The following is a 16,904-nucleotide window of genomic DNA, read 5'->3' as shown; positions in this document are numbered from 1 at the left end:
AAAATATATAATTAAGAGAAACAATATTACATCATTGCGATGTCGTAAGGATTGGGAAGGCCGTGAATTAACGTAAAATACGGTAGTCCCCTGCGATTCGCTTTAAAAATCTATGAAATATCAAATAATCTAAACTTATGAGCTTTAAAAGCTTCCCGGAATATGAGCCCATTCTCAGACGCTAAATTCCTTTCGATATTTTCCCCAGCCTCGCCTCCCCCGCCTCAAATTATGATACGCCGTGGGCTATAAAAATAGCTATTTTGAGTTGCTAGCTTAGAGTTTCAATACCAACAGTTTTGACATGTTTGAAACACCAAATTTCCTGTGGCTTTTTTTGGTCTTAATTGAAAAGTGGAACACAATTAAGATCATCAAATAGCAAATTTGCCAAGCAGTCACTGAAATATGCAGACGTCTGGTTCTGAGATACTATGAATCTCACGCATGCGTTCTACCTAAACATTTCCACTCTAATGTACTATATTATACCTTGAGATTTGCTTTGTTGAATTTTTTTCTAAGAAACCATCAAGATAAACAAAATGACAGTGCTTCGTTTCTATGAAGGTATCGCAAAACATGTTGCCGTATTTTGCACGTATTCTTGTCGCAGCAAGTGCATCAAATCTGCTTTCAAGCGTTGGAACAATGCAAAGTCCCATCACACTCGGTGTGGGGAACACAGCGGCAAAACGTCTACCCATGCGCCAATTTTTGGCATTTCCGGTCGAGATCACGCTTTCCGGTTAGGGTTATGTTTTGATCTGTTGAAGTTTTTTAAAAACTTTCCTGCTGTGGATCATTAACCAAATGTTAAAGATGAATTGGACCAATGATAAAGAAAAGGTAAGCTCACCATAATTTCTTACAATGATTGATTCTGAAGTCGAGTGGTACTGATTATCTTTTAAAAAACGTCCAAAAATGTGATTCTATGCGTGTTCGCCCGCCATTTCAGCCCAAGTTATGAATATTTTGTCGGTTGGTGAATCGTGTTTTAACACCTAGCTCTATAGCTACTATTACAATTTGTCCGTTCTTCAACACATGGAATGTTCTTGGAAAGACTGCTGTTACAAATTCTCATTTATATATTTTTTATTAATTAGACCAAAGGAAGACGCAAGGTCTATCTGTTTCAAATGTTATTATAAGCAACGACGCAAAGCCTTTCACTCAGTCATCTTGTCTGGTAAATGAATGACTTCAAACTTTGAAAATTATGGTCACCAAAGCATTTAACCTGAAGCTAATGTTAAAACATGCGTGCAAGTATGGCTGAAAAAAGTTCTGGTTGCAAAATAAGTTGGTGAAAAGCGTCTGCTTCTGTTCGCGACGCCAAGTTTTGACCCAAGCAGGCTACTTGACGTTTCATTTAAAATAATTTGTCATTTTATTTTAATTTTTCTCTTTCTCTCTCTCAAAAAATGGAAAATGCCACTGAAACGCTCGAATAATGCTTGGTGCTTTTACTTCACCAAAATGATCGAAAAAATGCTAGCATAATTTGTGCAAAAGCCTAAATTTGCCCAAGGTAAAAAATGATAACTAAGGAAAAGATTGGATTGGTGCTGAAGCCTAAACTTCTGGCAGAATTTATCACATCTCTGGATGCCCCATGTTGCTGAATAAATAATCCTTCTTCCTCATGCATTAAATGTGTCTTCTGTGACCTGAAATAATAATAAATATTATTTGTAGCCCCCTTTTTATATACACTGTAAGTAAAAATGTAAGAAAATAATTAAATTTTTCTTGTTTATTTTATTTCAGGGGTTTCATATGATAGTAGTATATTCTGTATGTGGAAACCTCATGGTGAAAGAAGAATCAAATGTGCAATCTTAGTATAGGTAGATTCTAGATTTGTCTGCTGTTATGGTTGATAAACATGTTTATTCCAACTTAGGAGTGTTCCTCATATGCATTAGGCAAGGAAAATAAATATACCTGAGACAAGTCAAGTCAGCTTAAAAGAAAGTATTGTGTAAATCAAGATTACCAGAAATATGCTATGATATGCAATAAAACAACTGTTCTCTTTTCTTGTAATACACGATGCTCATCACACATTCTTGGATCATCTCGCAAAATAATATTTTGATTGTGATCCAAGAATCCAATTATAGTGTAGAATAAGATTAAAAAGACCAGGTGCATTTTTCTCTGCAAACTTTTCCATCTCTGAGGGTGTGTACAGTGCAAGTGCAATGTTGCCTTCATGGTGTTGGTGCAATGCTCTCTGGAATCTCTCTACCAGGTAATCAAATGAATGTTTGGAAAAAAATAATGAAGAAGGGATGCAGAACTTTTTATCTTTATAAGTAGAAACTAATGGTCACCACATACTCCATCAAGATGTTTAAATAAACTCTCACAACTAGTAACATAAGAAATATGTGGAGGATAATTATATTATCCACATATTTAAATTGTGATCAGAATATGCATATTCATACTGGGGCTTAATTTCATTCCCTCTGAGGTTGGGGGTGCCTTTGTATAAGTTACATTTGTTCTCCTCTAGCAGATGAAAAAAAAAATTACAATATTGATATTGCTTATTTTTATAGTGAAATATACATGTTGATGATCAGTGTAATCCTTCAGAAGGATGTTTGGTAGAAATACTGTTACTGAAATATCTCTTATATTACTGGGATTCTTTTTTTTCTTTTTTGTTCAAGTAGTTGTGTAGTTAAACTGACCTGATGAGGCTTTGAAAACTGTTTCAATGCTGTTCTATACATGTCTTTCTACTAGGACATCTCCATGACAATTTGACTTTCACAACTCCAAAAGAAGTTTGTATTGTACTCCAGGTGTCCTGATTTGGAAGCACTATTCTACAATCTCTTTTATTATTATTATTATTATTATTATTATTATTATTATTATTATTATTATTATTATTATTATTATTTCTTTTGCTAAATATATACAATAATTGGGGAAAAATGCGTTTACTTTATTAAGGGTTACTATTTGGGGTTGCAAACTTAGCAACGTTAATAATCATGAAGTTATCTTTGTATGTGAAAGTAAAAGGCAAACTTAAAAATTATGGAACAAATAATATAAAGAGCAAGGCAGGGTATGTTTGATGAAGAAAGGTCGTGCCGTTTGAAATATTGGAAAGGAAAAATATATTTCTCTGACTGTGAAATTAGCCTTGCTCTTTATATTATTTGTAGTGCAATTTATTGCTCCTTTACTACAGGATCCGGTACTTTTATTTTATCACGGTGGTTCTTGCACATCCACTGGAAAATTATGCACAACCCAGAACCGAAATTGGGTCTCTTTCGGCTTATATTCTGCATACGTGGTAAACTTTTCTTCTTGGTCGACATTCTCAGCACATTTGTTGCAGCACCTTGTTCCCGGACGATAAGGAACATTACCTGCCTTTCCAACAGCGTCCAGCACGGCATAAAGTCGAGAAGGTATCCCGTTTTTGTGGAGAGCTCGAGAGTAGTTTTCCTGAGTAACCGAACACCGGTTGTTTAGTCCCAGTGAACCCGGCAAACTATCGAACCAACTGGAAGTTCAGCGGCCCTGGCTAACTGAGGTGTCAAGAAGTAATGACGGCCTCCGCATTTTCGTTTATCTAAACTTTTACCACACTTCTCGTCTTGCGAGGAACAACATTTTAACAACAGGACAACAACAACCACGGACAACAAAACTTTTCTTCACAAGCGCGAGCAAGTCGCATCTTCGAGCATGGTTTTCGCACTTGGTGCAAAGGTTTGAAAACAGCAAAATAAATTTACTCACCAGGAAAACAACTTTTTTGCTTAAGTTTGTTTCGTAACTCTTGAGTTTTGTTTTTAAACTTCGCGCGACGGGAGTTTTTTGTTTACGCAATAGGTTTTAATAGCTAACCGGAAATAACACACCGACCGGAAGTTCAGTGGTTGGCACATGCGCATTGCGTTTTGCCGCTGTGTCGGTGTGGGGTCATCATCTTGCAGATCACGTGATTTCTACCAGAGCCAGCCGCGGTCCCTGGTTCCCAGGAATTGTGACGGTCTACTCGGTCATTTCAAAGAAGAGATATTGAATTATTTGCCGTCATTTGTCAGTGGCCGTTGTGTCGTGCGGATCGTCTGCGGCTTCTCGTAAACGAAATTTAAAGCGATTGGTATGTATTTGTTTGGTTATTTTTGTTGGTTTGTGACCTAGTGTCCTCTTTAAAAATTGAATGGCATTTTCTCTTTAATTTACAAAACAAGCTATTCATTTACTAGTAAGAATCGCAACCTCGTATCAAAACTGGTGGAGGTTTCAATAACCGACAAAAACAGATCTTCGGATTCGAAGGTTAAATGTTGTACTGTTGATATACTATTGTTTCTAATCCTTATCGTGTTAAGATTCAGCCTTATATTCGTTTATTAAGTTAAAATCCATCTTGTACAAAACGTTTCCGGTGTGTTTATCACTCACCACTTAGCAAACTCGTTATCTTATCCCAAGTGAATCGTTACGTAGTCGTTCACTGTATGTTAATGGAATTTGGCTTTTTGAAAGTGGGTTTGACTGAAAAAGAGAACTCCACCAAAGTAAAAACAAAACTTATCATACAGTTGCATGGTTTTAAAATATAATTATTGGGCTCTTATTCTGAATGTTTGCAAAGCTAAACCAACTGTGTTGATAAAACCAAACAGTATTACTGTATCAAATTACAGAAATTAGACTTGAAGGAATTTGACTAAATATTGCGTAGCCGTTTATTAAGAAATGCAGCGACAGGTGACTGTAAACAAGGTGTAGATTCCTATATCAATTTAATCAACGTGATAGTGTCTTCGCTCACGATAAAACTTGCCAGCATTTCGTTAATACGCCTCACCTTTAATATTGTTTCAATTTTTAGTCCATAGCTCGGTCTTCGAGTAAAAACAACCTTAACTAGCCTGACGTCTGGCTTTGTAAGGTAAATGAAGCTATCGTGCCCCTAGAGTGAAGAATTGGTAGCATTATTAAAAATGCATATACACTGCCAATGTGATTTTTTTTATTCTTAAGTCTTAATTTTCGGCTTAAGGCTAGCGATACAGTTTTTAGGGACCATACTTCACTTTTTCAACTGTCTATTTGCTAGTCTTTTGCGACACTGATTGTTGTAAAATTTCAATTCAGTTACGGGGTTTGGATTGAAGTTTGTCCGAAGTGATATTTTGGAAAATTGCTATTGCCATGACGAATACAAACATAAAATTTCGAAAACAGGAAATTATTGTAAATTTTTAACGATCCATATTTGAATTAGAAAAGACAACTTCGATTTCCTAAAATATGGTATATTAAAAAGCAAAGGGGCTTGAAGAATTGTATGGCATTTTCTCTTCAATTTACAAAACAGGCTATTCATTTTATTATAAGAATCGTAACCTCGCATCAAAACTAGTGGAGGTTTCAATAAGCGACAAGAACAGATCTTCGCATTCGAAGGTTAAATGTTGTTAATATACTATTGTCTCTAATCCTTCAGTATGGCGTTAGGATTCAGCCCTTAATTCGTTTATTAAGTTGAAATCCATCTTGTACAAAACGTTTCCGGCGTGCTTATCACTGATCAATTATCAAACTCGTTATCAGATCCCAAGTAAATCGTTACGACGTATCGACGTATCGACGCCATTTTGACGAGTAGGCAAACAGGCTTGAAATAACAGTGTTTGTATGGAAATCCGATGTCAAATAATTTTCATAAAACATCGCTTCTGAAAAATTCAACTTTTGATACTTGGAAAGGGAGTTTAAGAAAAAAAGTGGAGGGATGTAGCAGTGCCAGAAAGCGTCCAGTCGTGTTTTGAACTTTCCATACATTTCTCTGTATTTTTTTCCCGCGAACTATTTTTAGTAGCAGTTCACGGCTGGTTCGCTTTACAGACAAATGTATGGAAAGTTCAAAACACGACTGGACGCTTTCTGGCACAGCTACTTCCCTCAAATTTTTTTCTTCAAATCCTTGTTGTAGTGCCAAAAGTTTCTAATTCATGAATTTTTCAGAAGTGATGTTTTATGAGAATGATTTGACATCGGATTTCCATACAAACACTGTTATTTCAAGCCTGTTTGCCTACTCGTCAATATGTCGTCGAAAACCGTGATAAGACTTATTTAGAAAACAAGCCATTCATTTTACTGATAAGAATCGTAACATCGCATCAAAACTGGTGGATTTAATTAGCGACAAACACAGATCTTCGGATTCGAAGGTTAAACGTTGTCTCTAATCCTTCAGTATCACGTTAGGATTCAGCCTTAAATTCGTTTATTAAGTTGAAATACATCTTGTACAAAACGTTTCCGGCGTGCTTATCACTGATCACGTATCAAACTTGTTATCATATCCCAAGTGAATCGTGGGTTTGAATGAAAACAGAACTCCACCAAAGTAAAAACAAAACTTCACAGTCACGACAGGTGACTGTAAACGAAAAGTAGATTCCTATATTAATTTTTAAATTAACGTGATAGTGTCTTAGCTCATGATAAAACTTGCCAGCATTTTCGTTAATACGCCTCACCTTTCATATTGTTTCAGTTTCTAGTCCATAGCTCGGTCTTCGAGTGAAAACAACCTTAACTAGCCTGACTTCTGGTTCTGTAAGGTAATGAACCTATCGCGCCACTGGAGTGAAGAATTGTAGCATTAAAAAATGTATATGCACTGCCAATGTGAATCTCTTTTTATTCTTAAGTCTTAATTTTCGGCTTAAGGTTTGTGATACAGTTTTTAGAGACCATACTTCCCCTTTTTCAACTGTCTATTTGCTAGACTTCTGCGACACTAATTGCTGTAAAATTTCAATTCAGTTACGGGGTTTGGATTGAAGTTTGTCCGAAGTAATATTTTGGAAAATTGCCATTGCCATGACGACTACAAACATAAAATTTCGAAAATAGGAAATTGTTAATTTTTTAACGATCCATATTTGAATTAGAAAAGACAACTTCGATTTCTTAAAATATGGTTTATAAAAAAGAAAAGGGGCTAAGTTAAGACTGAGTTTTTGTGTGGTAACAGGGAATAAACACTGCTTTGTTGAAGTGAATATTGCCAATATGTGCATCGTTTGAATCCACCAAAGTCTTACTGCTTCCCTGCTGCGATCTTATTAAACGTGTTTTTCTTTTGGATCGTTCCTATTAAATTCTCTTGCATTTTTTTAATTAATGCACGATAACAAAAAACGGCTCCAGAAACGCACAAATTTCGAAATTGCAAGAAAGTTTCAAGGCCCGGCAAGCAGCGTCAGAGAATAAACTCTTTCTCAAGTGTCGCAACAGGGAATATCAACAAGACGTAAATCGTAGCGTCAAAAAATAACTTCAGAACACATTTTGGCAATATATATTTTCAAGTCATCTTTTGAAAGACTTGTATATTTTTTGTTTTATTTACCTTTACCATACAAGCACAATGGTTTGAAACACAAACCTTAAGTTCAATATTTTGGTATTATTTTTCTTAAAATTCAAATCTGGAAAGCGCAAAATTCAGGACTTATTGACTTTGAGTTTTTTGTTTCTCGTCGTCCTGGTAATATCGATTCTACCAAAACATCAATCATGACAAACCTGAATCAGAGAAATCCAATAACTGGTGTTGTTTATCACATCAATCGGTGTCGGAAAAGACTACCAAACAGCAAGTAACACGTTGTAAAATCATCGGGGATATTCTAAAACGGCGGTTTTCTGGCAATATTCAGCTGTTTTAGTCATTTTCGAGCCATTTCCTCTCTAAAGAGATTTAAAGGTAGCAATATTTAGCAAAAATGTTTAGTAGTTTACCAGGTTTTTACTTCAGCTGGTAAATATTAGCTCACTTTATCCTTTTGTTTCCAACTTTAATGCAGTAAAACAAAATATATTTCAGAATACTCAACTTTTTGCCCGTTCAACTCCAGGTTATACAATTAGTAGTAACAGAATACATTAAGGTACATGGAAATTTCCATGTTCCTTTACGGTTCTCAAAGGTACATGGAAATTTCCATGTTCTTTTAGGGTTCTGCAATGCAAAGGTACATGGAAATTTCCAGCTTCCTTTGCGGTTCTAGAAAGCCAGGGTACATGGAAATTTCCATGTACCTTTACGGCTCTGCTGTGCAAAGGTACTTGGAAATTTCCATGTTCCTTTGCGGTTAGAGAAAGTCAAGGTACATGGAAATTTCCTTGTACCTTGGCTTTCCCCATCTTTTGCTAAAGGTACACAAACATTTCCATGTACCTCTGAACATCTTTTACTCAAGGGTAAATGGAAATTTCCATGTACCTTTCTTGTCATCTTTTGCTTAAGGTACATGGAAATTTCACTGATTTACCTTCCCCATCTTTTGTTAAAGGTACAAAGAAATTTCCATGTACCTTTCTTATCAACCTTTGTTAAAGGTACACGGAAATTTCCGTGTACCTTTCACCATCTTTTGCTTAAGGTACACGGAAATTTCCATGTACCTTTAACAAAGGATGATAAGAAAGGTACATGGAAATTTCTTTGCACCTTTAACAAAAGATGGGGAAGGTACATTGAAATTTCCATGTACCTTTCACCATCTTTTGCTTACATCTTTTGCTAAAGGTACATGGAAATTTCCATGTACTTTTTACCATCTTTTGCCAAAGGCACATGGAAATTTAAATGTACCTCTCACCATCTTTTGCTAAAGGTACACGGAAATTTCTGGTAAGAAAAGATGAAAATTCGCTAATATTTGAAATGCTGTTCAAAGTTTTGTAATAGTTGTCAAAAATACATACGAAATGGTGTCTTCTTACCTTAGTTTCTAACAATATGGTAAAATAATGATAAAAACCCTATTTATATCCAGAAATCATTACTTTTTATGGAACAGATAACAACAAATTCCTTTCGTTGTTCCAGAAAATGCATTTTAGAATATCCCCGATGGGTGTAGAACGTGTTAAGTTGAAAAAGTGAGGTATGGTCCCTCAAAAACGTGTATCGGCTGTCTAATATACAGGCATCGTCATTATTCGTGGCATTATTGCAACAGAGCGTGGGGTGATAAATCTTAAATTGCCTATGTTATGTTATTAAGTTGCTGTACCTAAATAGTAAATAAATAAATTTTGAATTAACACGAATGAGTAAATGCCACTGAAATGCTTAATTTCAAACCGGATAAATCTTATGAACTAATGCAGTTGAAAGTTACATATCTATCGAACCGCAAGAAGATTTTTAAGCAGAACCACTTATGACCATCCATCAAAGTACCACAATGATTCCATTTACCCGACCAATTCAAGGGCCAGAAGGACGTTTATTGGAGAGGGGGGTTATTTTTCATTTATCTTTTTTTGCGATGTAAACATCGGATTACGAATTGAAACGATACGAGTTCATATCGTTAATAGCATTTGCAAACAGCAAACTCACCATTTTAGCCGAACGCGCGGTCAGGTGTACTTAATAAACGTTTTAACAACGTTTACGGCGTGCAATCAACAGTTCTTGAATGAAACAAAATTGACACGAAGAGTAAATTAGAAAAATAATTGTGCTGTACACAACTACTACGACTCTAGTAAAAACAGTCATTGCAAAGCGGGAGAACTGAGTAATTTAGTGCTTCGCCTTGAGACACATTAAATGAAAAGGTACAAGATTATAGGAAGTTTTATCTAGTTAAATTGTTAAATCTTTATGAGAACACACCTAATATTAGCCTGCAATGCAGGCGTATTTTTGGAGCGGGAGCGCTGAATAATCCTTTGTTGCTGTCATCTTGAGTGACGAAGCGCGAGAGGGCTGGAGCGAGTCAAAAGTGACCCTAAGGGAGAGGACGACTGGCTGAGAATTAAAGGAGGGAGGAGGGGGAGAGGAGGAAAATCGCTCTCATTTCCTGCCCCCCTCCCCCTCAGCCTCCTTCAAATACGCAACCTAAATTTATTATTCAGCACTCGCCCATGAAAAACGCCTGCACTGCAGGCTAACCTAATATAATCCGGCTAACATTATAGAGCAACTCACCAATTCAAAGGCCGTTTGTTGTAGCAGCCGAGAACAAAATTTACCCTTGACCAAGATGATTTGATATCTCTATCCATTTCTTTTGGTAAATGTTGAGAGCTTTCTGAGCGGTTTGATGAGCATTTCACCCTAAAACAACAGGAAAATCGAAGAAAATCTTGCATTGTTTGGGGACTTAAGAAGGACTCTCGCTGCCGAGTGAACGATCAACAGGAAATACCGAGCGGGCAAGATGGCTACATCTAATCAAAGGGGAGGATCTGATTTATCTTACCCGCTAACGAACCCAGAGTAGTTAGATATTTGGGTGTATAAGCACACTTTTGAAAATTTCACTGAATTCATACCTGATTCAACAATGAACTCAAAAAACGTAAATCCTCGGTTTTTCAAAAACCTAAATTTTTATCCTCGGTTTCTCAAAAACCTAAATCCTCGTTTTTCATAAATGACACCCAACTGACCCCAACTCACAAACAATCATCGATTAAATCCAACCAACTCATCAATCGCTGATTTGAATGATGAATACAATATTTTTGAACACCAATTTGGATATAATTAACCTGTAATGGAGAAAAAAATAATCATAAATAATTCAAATTTATGGATGTTGTGTGACTGGATGCCGTTACTGTCACGCGTGACGTTGTGTGACTTGTCACAAAAATTGACAAAACCCTAGACGTGGGGTGCTCGGTTGGCTGTTTTCTTGCCTAGCCCCTGCTACGTCTTTTCCCCGCCGCTGACAAGGCGGCTGTCCCTTCCCAGTTTACCTCTGGGACAGAGGTTGAGTTCGGGAAAGAACTCTGAGCACCCCGCTGTAAACCAGTAGGGCCTGAGCGGGCTCACCCTGGAGGTACCGTCCACTGGAAGACATCCCACACTACTCAGTAATTCACCATCTGCACAAGCCGTCAAACAGTTTTCAGTCAGGGGCCAACTGACACCACCTTAAAGCTTCACCAGAGTTTGTGAACTAATGTAACAATGGCCTGATTACCTATATATTACACTCAGTTCTGAAATTTTCACACTTGTGGTGCTATTTTTCTGTATATTGCGTAATATTGCTTGATTTGGATTAACACACATGCGCTTTCATGCATGTTCACGATGACACAACCCAAAGGGGACTGGACACTAGTTTGTTAATACACGTGTCGGCCATTTTGTCGCCATTTTGTGAAGAGTTTGTGTTTTGATGTTTATGGTTCCTGTTTTGGGATATTTGTACATTTATTTCTTCACTTTCATCGTTCTGATGTTTGTAGACGCTTTTTGAGGTAAGAATATCATTTATCTTGCACCCAACAATAGATTTTTTTATTGGATCGACTCGCTATCGAATATTCGTGAGGCCGTGAAATGAGCTTATTATTTTTGCACATCAACTAAATCCTTGATTGGGATCCAAGAGTTAAAGGCATCATTGTATCCTTTCCACTTTACCAGAGCTTGTTTCTTCTTGTAATCTCTCCTGATAACTTTATCGATTCTGAATATCTCCTGATTAGCTTTCAATAATTCTGGTTCATAAAAGCTCCCTTTAATCTCTTCATTATTGAGATCTTTCAGTTTGTATGTGATTGGATTCGTGTATTGAATTTTATCGATAATGAAGACCTCTTCTGTCCAGTTTTCTGTATAACCTCGATCAAACACTTTCCTTTTATACTTTGATATTCTAACCTTTTCACCAACTTGGAATTTCGGTTTGGATGACAATTGTGTTAAATTGCCAAATAGATTGAAGTAAACAATTCCTTTATTCTTTTTCTTAGATGCCTCTGTCGGTGTCATTTTTATTGAACTGTGTTTAGTGTTATTATACTGCTTCAATATTTCAGGCAAAATATCCAGATACATTGTATTGCCTTGAGCAGTGAATCGTTTCCACATTTTATTTTTAATCGTCCGGTTCCATCTTTCCACCACTGATGACTTCTCTTCATTTTCAGTCGAATACAGTGTAATGTTATGTTTATTGAGCAAGTCTTTGAAATGTTTGTTGTAGAACTCTGAGCCTTTATCAGTCCACAGATACTTTGGTTTTCGACCCTCTTTGAATATGCTTTGAAATGCTGTAGTTATAGTCTCACCTTTTTTATCTTTTAATGGGACAATCCAACCGTATTTACTGAAAACATCTATAGCCATGAGAAGATACCTATAACCTTTATTCCATATACTGAATTGTTGCATTTCAACAAGGTCAGCAGCCCATATTTCATCAATATTATTTACAATAACACGCCGCCGAGTAAAGTTACGCCTTATGGGTTTATGCAGCTCATTAGCTAATTTTTCTTGCCAGTTTTCCTCTTTACCCGACGGCTTTTGACGTTTTTTGGAACCCCAAGACCCAGTTTCTGTTTTGTATTAATTTCATTCTTGCCAACCAATGTCCCCATTGTCGTTCGGAATATGGAACAGCATCCAATGCTTTTACCATCTTTTTATCGGCTTTGTTTTTACATTTTTTGTCATCTTTGCAGACTGAATAATCAACATCATGTTGCATGGCTATTGCATCTGTTTTGCCTGTTGGTTTATCATATATTTCCAATATTTGCCCTGTTTTGGGGTTATATTTTACTTGATTCTCCAAATCATTGTATGGACCAGTGTATTTATGCCCTGGAAGTACCCAACCAGCTTTGGGTTTTGGGAGCTTGCCAATTGCTTTGTGTATATCAATTGAACCACCACTTTTGGGTCGTCCTTTGATTCCTTTATCATACTCAGTCCAATTTGGTGGATGCCAACCAATGGAATCATAGCTTGAACAACTTGGTGTATTATGATCTTTTTTTCCAATCTTTACCACACTATCACATGGATAATTTTTGTATTTTTCTAATGTATTTTTCCCAGCCTTGCCAGTCCAAAATTGACTCGACAATATGCCAGTATCTGTGCTAAATGCACTTTTGGCAATGTCTCCAGATTTGTATCTATCAAAGACTTCCTTTGTTGATGGAATTAATGTTCCAACAACATCCATCGACTTCGATGCAACCTTACCTGGTGTACCGAGTTGTTCCAAAATTGTATTCAAATTACCACCATCAAGTTCTTTTCGGTCAGTTTTGTACCTTCTTTTTGGTCTTACTTTGGTTGATAATTTATCAAACATCTCTGATCCAGTCTTTTGAACAAAAGGAGTTGCTTTAGAGATAGCATAATCAATAGCTTTCTTCTGCAATTTGGGGTTTCTAAGAGCTTCAGACCCATAATATCGACCCATTTCAACTGCTTTCTTTCCCAACCATGGTAATGCATGTTGAATTAACATATCAGCACCAGTTGATGCTAAAGTATCCATTATGCCCGCCCCTTCGAACGGGCTATTTAGTTTCCCTGTTTTTTAACAAATTTGCTTTTAGTTATACCACATTCAGCACATGTACAGAAGAACATGAGCCGACCATTTTTGGCTTGCTTGTAACCTGCAGGCTCAACACATTCAGTTTGTTTCTTTTGTTTAACACAATATGATTTGACCATTTTATATCACTATATTAGATTAATTATCATCAGAGTCAGACTCATAATCTGAGTCACTTTCATCATTGATGAATTCTCTGTCAGACTCATACTAGCTGTAGTCACTTGAATCATCTTCAGAATCTGTTACCAATGTACACCATAAACAAACATCTCCAAAATGATCAGTTTCTTCTTGACAATCTTCGCAAAATTCTCTCATATACTATTGATTAGATAATTTTTTAAAATATTGGATTATAAAATTATGATTGACACTTTGATTGTTCATGTCAAAATGTGCATTGTGGATTGTTTTCAATATACTTGTACCCTTTTGTCTCTCAAATAAATAATACAAACACCAATAGCCACACAATACTGAATCTCTTTCTTGGATTTCATCACCTGAATACATTAATCGTTTGCCACTTGTTGACATAAATTGCATAATTTCTTTTGGCATAATTAACCCAAAACTATCAAAATATTCTGCATATTTGTCTCCGTTTCGATAAGCAACCCAATGTGTACCTGCTCCAATCTGTGAATCCAGGTTAATGATACCAACTTCATCTTTTTTCATCTTTTGTGGTAGATTTTCTCTGCTGTAAATGCCTCTGAAGTGTTTTATTTTGAGTTTTTTGACCCAATCAATGAGTCCAAAGTTACTGAGTGGTTTATTTATGAATTTCACAGAATGTCTCCGATTAATGGAATCCCCTTGAATGGACTGTTTTTGCCTAACAACAGACCTTTTCCTTTTTTTTGGTTTTTTTTCCTTTACCATATTGATCCCATGTACCGAAAAATGGAGGCGGCCTATAATTAACTGGTAGGACCAAACCACCATCTTTTTTGGTTGTGTTTGGAACAAAAACTGGGACCGATCTTCTGGATCTACTTTTATCTACCTGCAAGCCTTTACCCATTAATGCATTCAAAACCATTGGAATGCCAATTGAAGCCAATAATGTCCCCAAAAAACCTCCTGATTGTGTCTTAGTTGGTTTAATTACAATCTGTCCACCAGTATGTATTGCATTGACAATTTGCTTCTTTTGTGCTTCAGTGAGCCAATCTTTGTATTCTATTAATTGAGCAATTTTATTTTGAGGAATAAGGAAACCACCAAATATTTTATTGACTCCCACATTTGCAAGCCCAGAAAGTGCTCCAGTAGCTAATGGTCCAACTGCTTTTGCTGCCATTGGTAGTAATTTTGTGCCAATTTTGAATAATGATGACCAAAGACTGCCTCCTTGTTGTACAGCTTTTCGTATCTGTGTTTTGCTTATTTTAATATCTGCTCCAGTTTTGTTTTGCATTGCCTTTTTCAACCTATTTATTTGTGTATTGGTTAACATCAGCTGATCCGGACCAGTTAATTCAGAATTTGATAATCTTATTGTTATTGCTGAATTGTTTTTTAATGCTTTTGCTAGTTTATCTTTTTGCCCAATTGATAGTTTTACTCCATGTGAATGATAAGTTGTCATATCTTTTATATAACTAACGTTACATTAAAAATTTATTCCATTTATCGAAACAATATTTTACCATCTTTTTGGATGAGTTCAGCGTCTTGTTCATATAATGTCAATGCATAAACTGAATATGCAGCGTTTGTTGTACCAGATAATTCATAATGAAATGTCAACTTTGTGGTACCATCTTTGATATCCATTTTTTGTTTTGTTAAATCGAAATATAAGAATGGAAATATTGTTTTGAAATTGTTGACATTCAATAAAGTTCCTTGACTGTACTCATTGTTTGCATGCACATATTTGAGAATATCTCTGTAAACTCTGGTTGGTTCAGCTTCCGGTGTATAATGAACATCAGGATATTCATTGCCATTTCCAACTGTCAGATGACAATTTGACATTTTCATATCATTTGCTACATTGAATGTATTGTACAAAAATGGATTTGCTGTTTGTGCAGCAAGATTTGCATCATTGATAATGAAAACAAACACATGTCTTGGCTTTGAAATCCCACTTGTTATCTGAAAATGGCCACTTCTTTGTGTTGAAGAATTACTTCTCTCAATATTTTCTCGCAAATAAACCCATTTATGTGGCTTCAAAAACTGACTCATATACAGTGATTGCCCCTCTGAATTGAAAGTTATTCTTGGTACAATCAACTCCATTCTGGTAATAATTACACGACAATCAGCCCCAGCTTGCCAAATAAGATTAGCATCAGATTCAATCTGCAAATTTATTTCCAATCTTGTTGATGGCAATAACTCATCCATCAATGCTTCAAAGAATGCGTATCGATTCAATGGTATTTCTGTATTGACAACCGCTGATAGACCCAAAAGCGCTTTTCTTGCAGCAAATCCTTTGCTGTGCAAAGCTTGCGCAGGTCTCTCTTCAGCACTTCGGTTTGTATCCAGATAGAAAAACTCATTGGTTGCAGTTGATTGAGCATATCCTGGACTATATTCCAATAGATTCTTAATATTTACACAATGATTTGCATCATTACAATCATATACCATTTTACCATTCAATCTTACATCAAAATCATGTATAAGACTGTGTGAACCATTAACAATACCATTATGGTCTTCAGCTGCTATATTTCCATTTTGCATTGTTTGGACTTTGAAACCAACCGATATTCTTGCATTATACCAATCAAATGGAGTAACTTCTCCTGTGTTATCGACTACGAAACGATAACCATCTTTCTTTTGTGACCTATTATTCCCTGGATTACCAGTATTCAATGGTGTCTCCAATTGAAAGAAGACATCTTCAAACCTTTCAATATATTTTGGATTTCTGAATGATTTCATTTATAAACATATGTTACATTATTTTCATTTCCTCCTTCTTTTGAGTTTTCCACCGGATATCATCTGATTGACTCTCTCAGCTATTTGAAAATCAGTCAGTGGCTGCTCCATTTTTGGTTGGCTCATTGTCACTGATTTTGTTTTGGAAGGTTGTTTTTTGCTCAATAATTGAATTATTTTATCACCTGCTTTATTACCAGCAAACTCACCAGTTTTGGTGACTGCTTTTTCAGCTGCAGTTTTGGCTCCTTTTTTAGCTAATTCTTTTGCTGTTTTTCCGAAAAGTTTTGATCCAACTGATCTGAAAACATCCATAATTCCTTCACCATGGATATGTTTTATCGCATAACGACCCAATTCTGGGTCAAAACGTGGCTTAAATTCACTTTGTCGTACCATATATTGATATATTATATTAAACTAGACCTGAGAATCAAGCTCATGAACCAGTCAATGCCATTCAAGTCAATTGGCCGACCCAAAGCGTCAGTCACTGTTATCCCCATTTCTGAAATAATTGATTTGGAAACTGGGCTGAATAATGCTCTTTTTGGCTCAAAAGTAAAGGGATAA

At 36.1% G+C, this 16,904-nt stretch overlaps 1 protein-coding gene and 1 long non-coding RNA gene across 4 annotated transcripts in view; both read left to right on the top strand.

The window, feature by feature from the left end:
• The first annotated feature begins 754 nt into the window (after nt 1-754).
• Nucleotides 755-3,091, top strand: LOC146456557 (uncharacterized). Its single transcript, XR_014858764.1, has 3 exons — nt 755-849; nt 1,113-1,195; nt 1,777-3,091. It is a non-coding gene; the product is annotated as an uncharacterized LOC146456557 (long non-coding RNA).
• A 1,001-nt stretch (nt 3,092-4,092) lies between these two features.
• Nucleotides 4,093-16,904, top strand: part of LOC146456556 (uncharacterized) — a 38,381-nt gene continuing 25,569 nt past the window's right edge. The window contains exons 1-2 of one of the 3 annotated variants that reach the window (XM_085092593.1): nt 4,097-4,150; nt 4,889-4,948. The gene's annotated coding sequence lies outside the window, so the exon portion shown is untranslated. Of the gene's footprint in view, nt 4,151-4,888; nt 4,949-6,571; nt 6,633-16,904 lie in introns of those variants that run through there. The other 2 variants (XM_085092592.1, XM_085092594.1) reach the window with 2 other exon arrangements.

Source organism: Pavona decussata, unplaced genomic scaffold (genome assembly GCF_977016875.1).
Source record: "Pavona decussata unplaced genomic scaffold, jaPavDecu1.1 SCAFFOLD_254, whole genome shotgun sequence".
NCBI classification, from domain to species: Eukaryota; Metazoa; Cnidaria; class Anthozoa; order Scleractinia; family Agariciidae; genus Pavona; species Pavona decussata.
The sequence above is the reverse complement of the archived record's forward strand: the minus strand, read 5'-3'. Positions and strand labels throughout refer to the sequence as shown.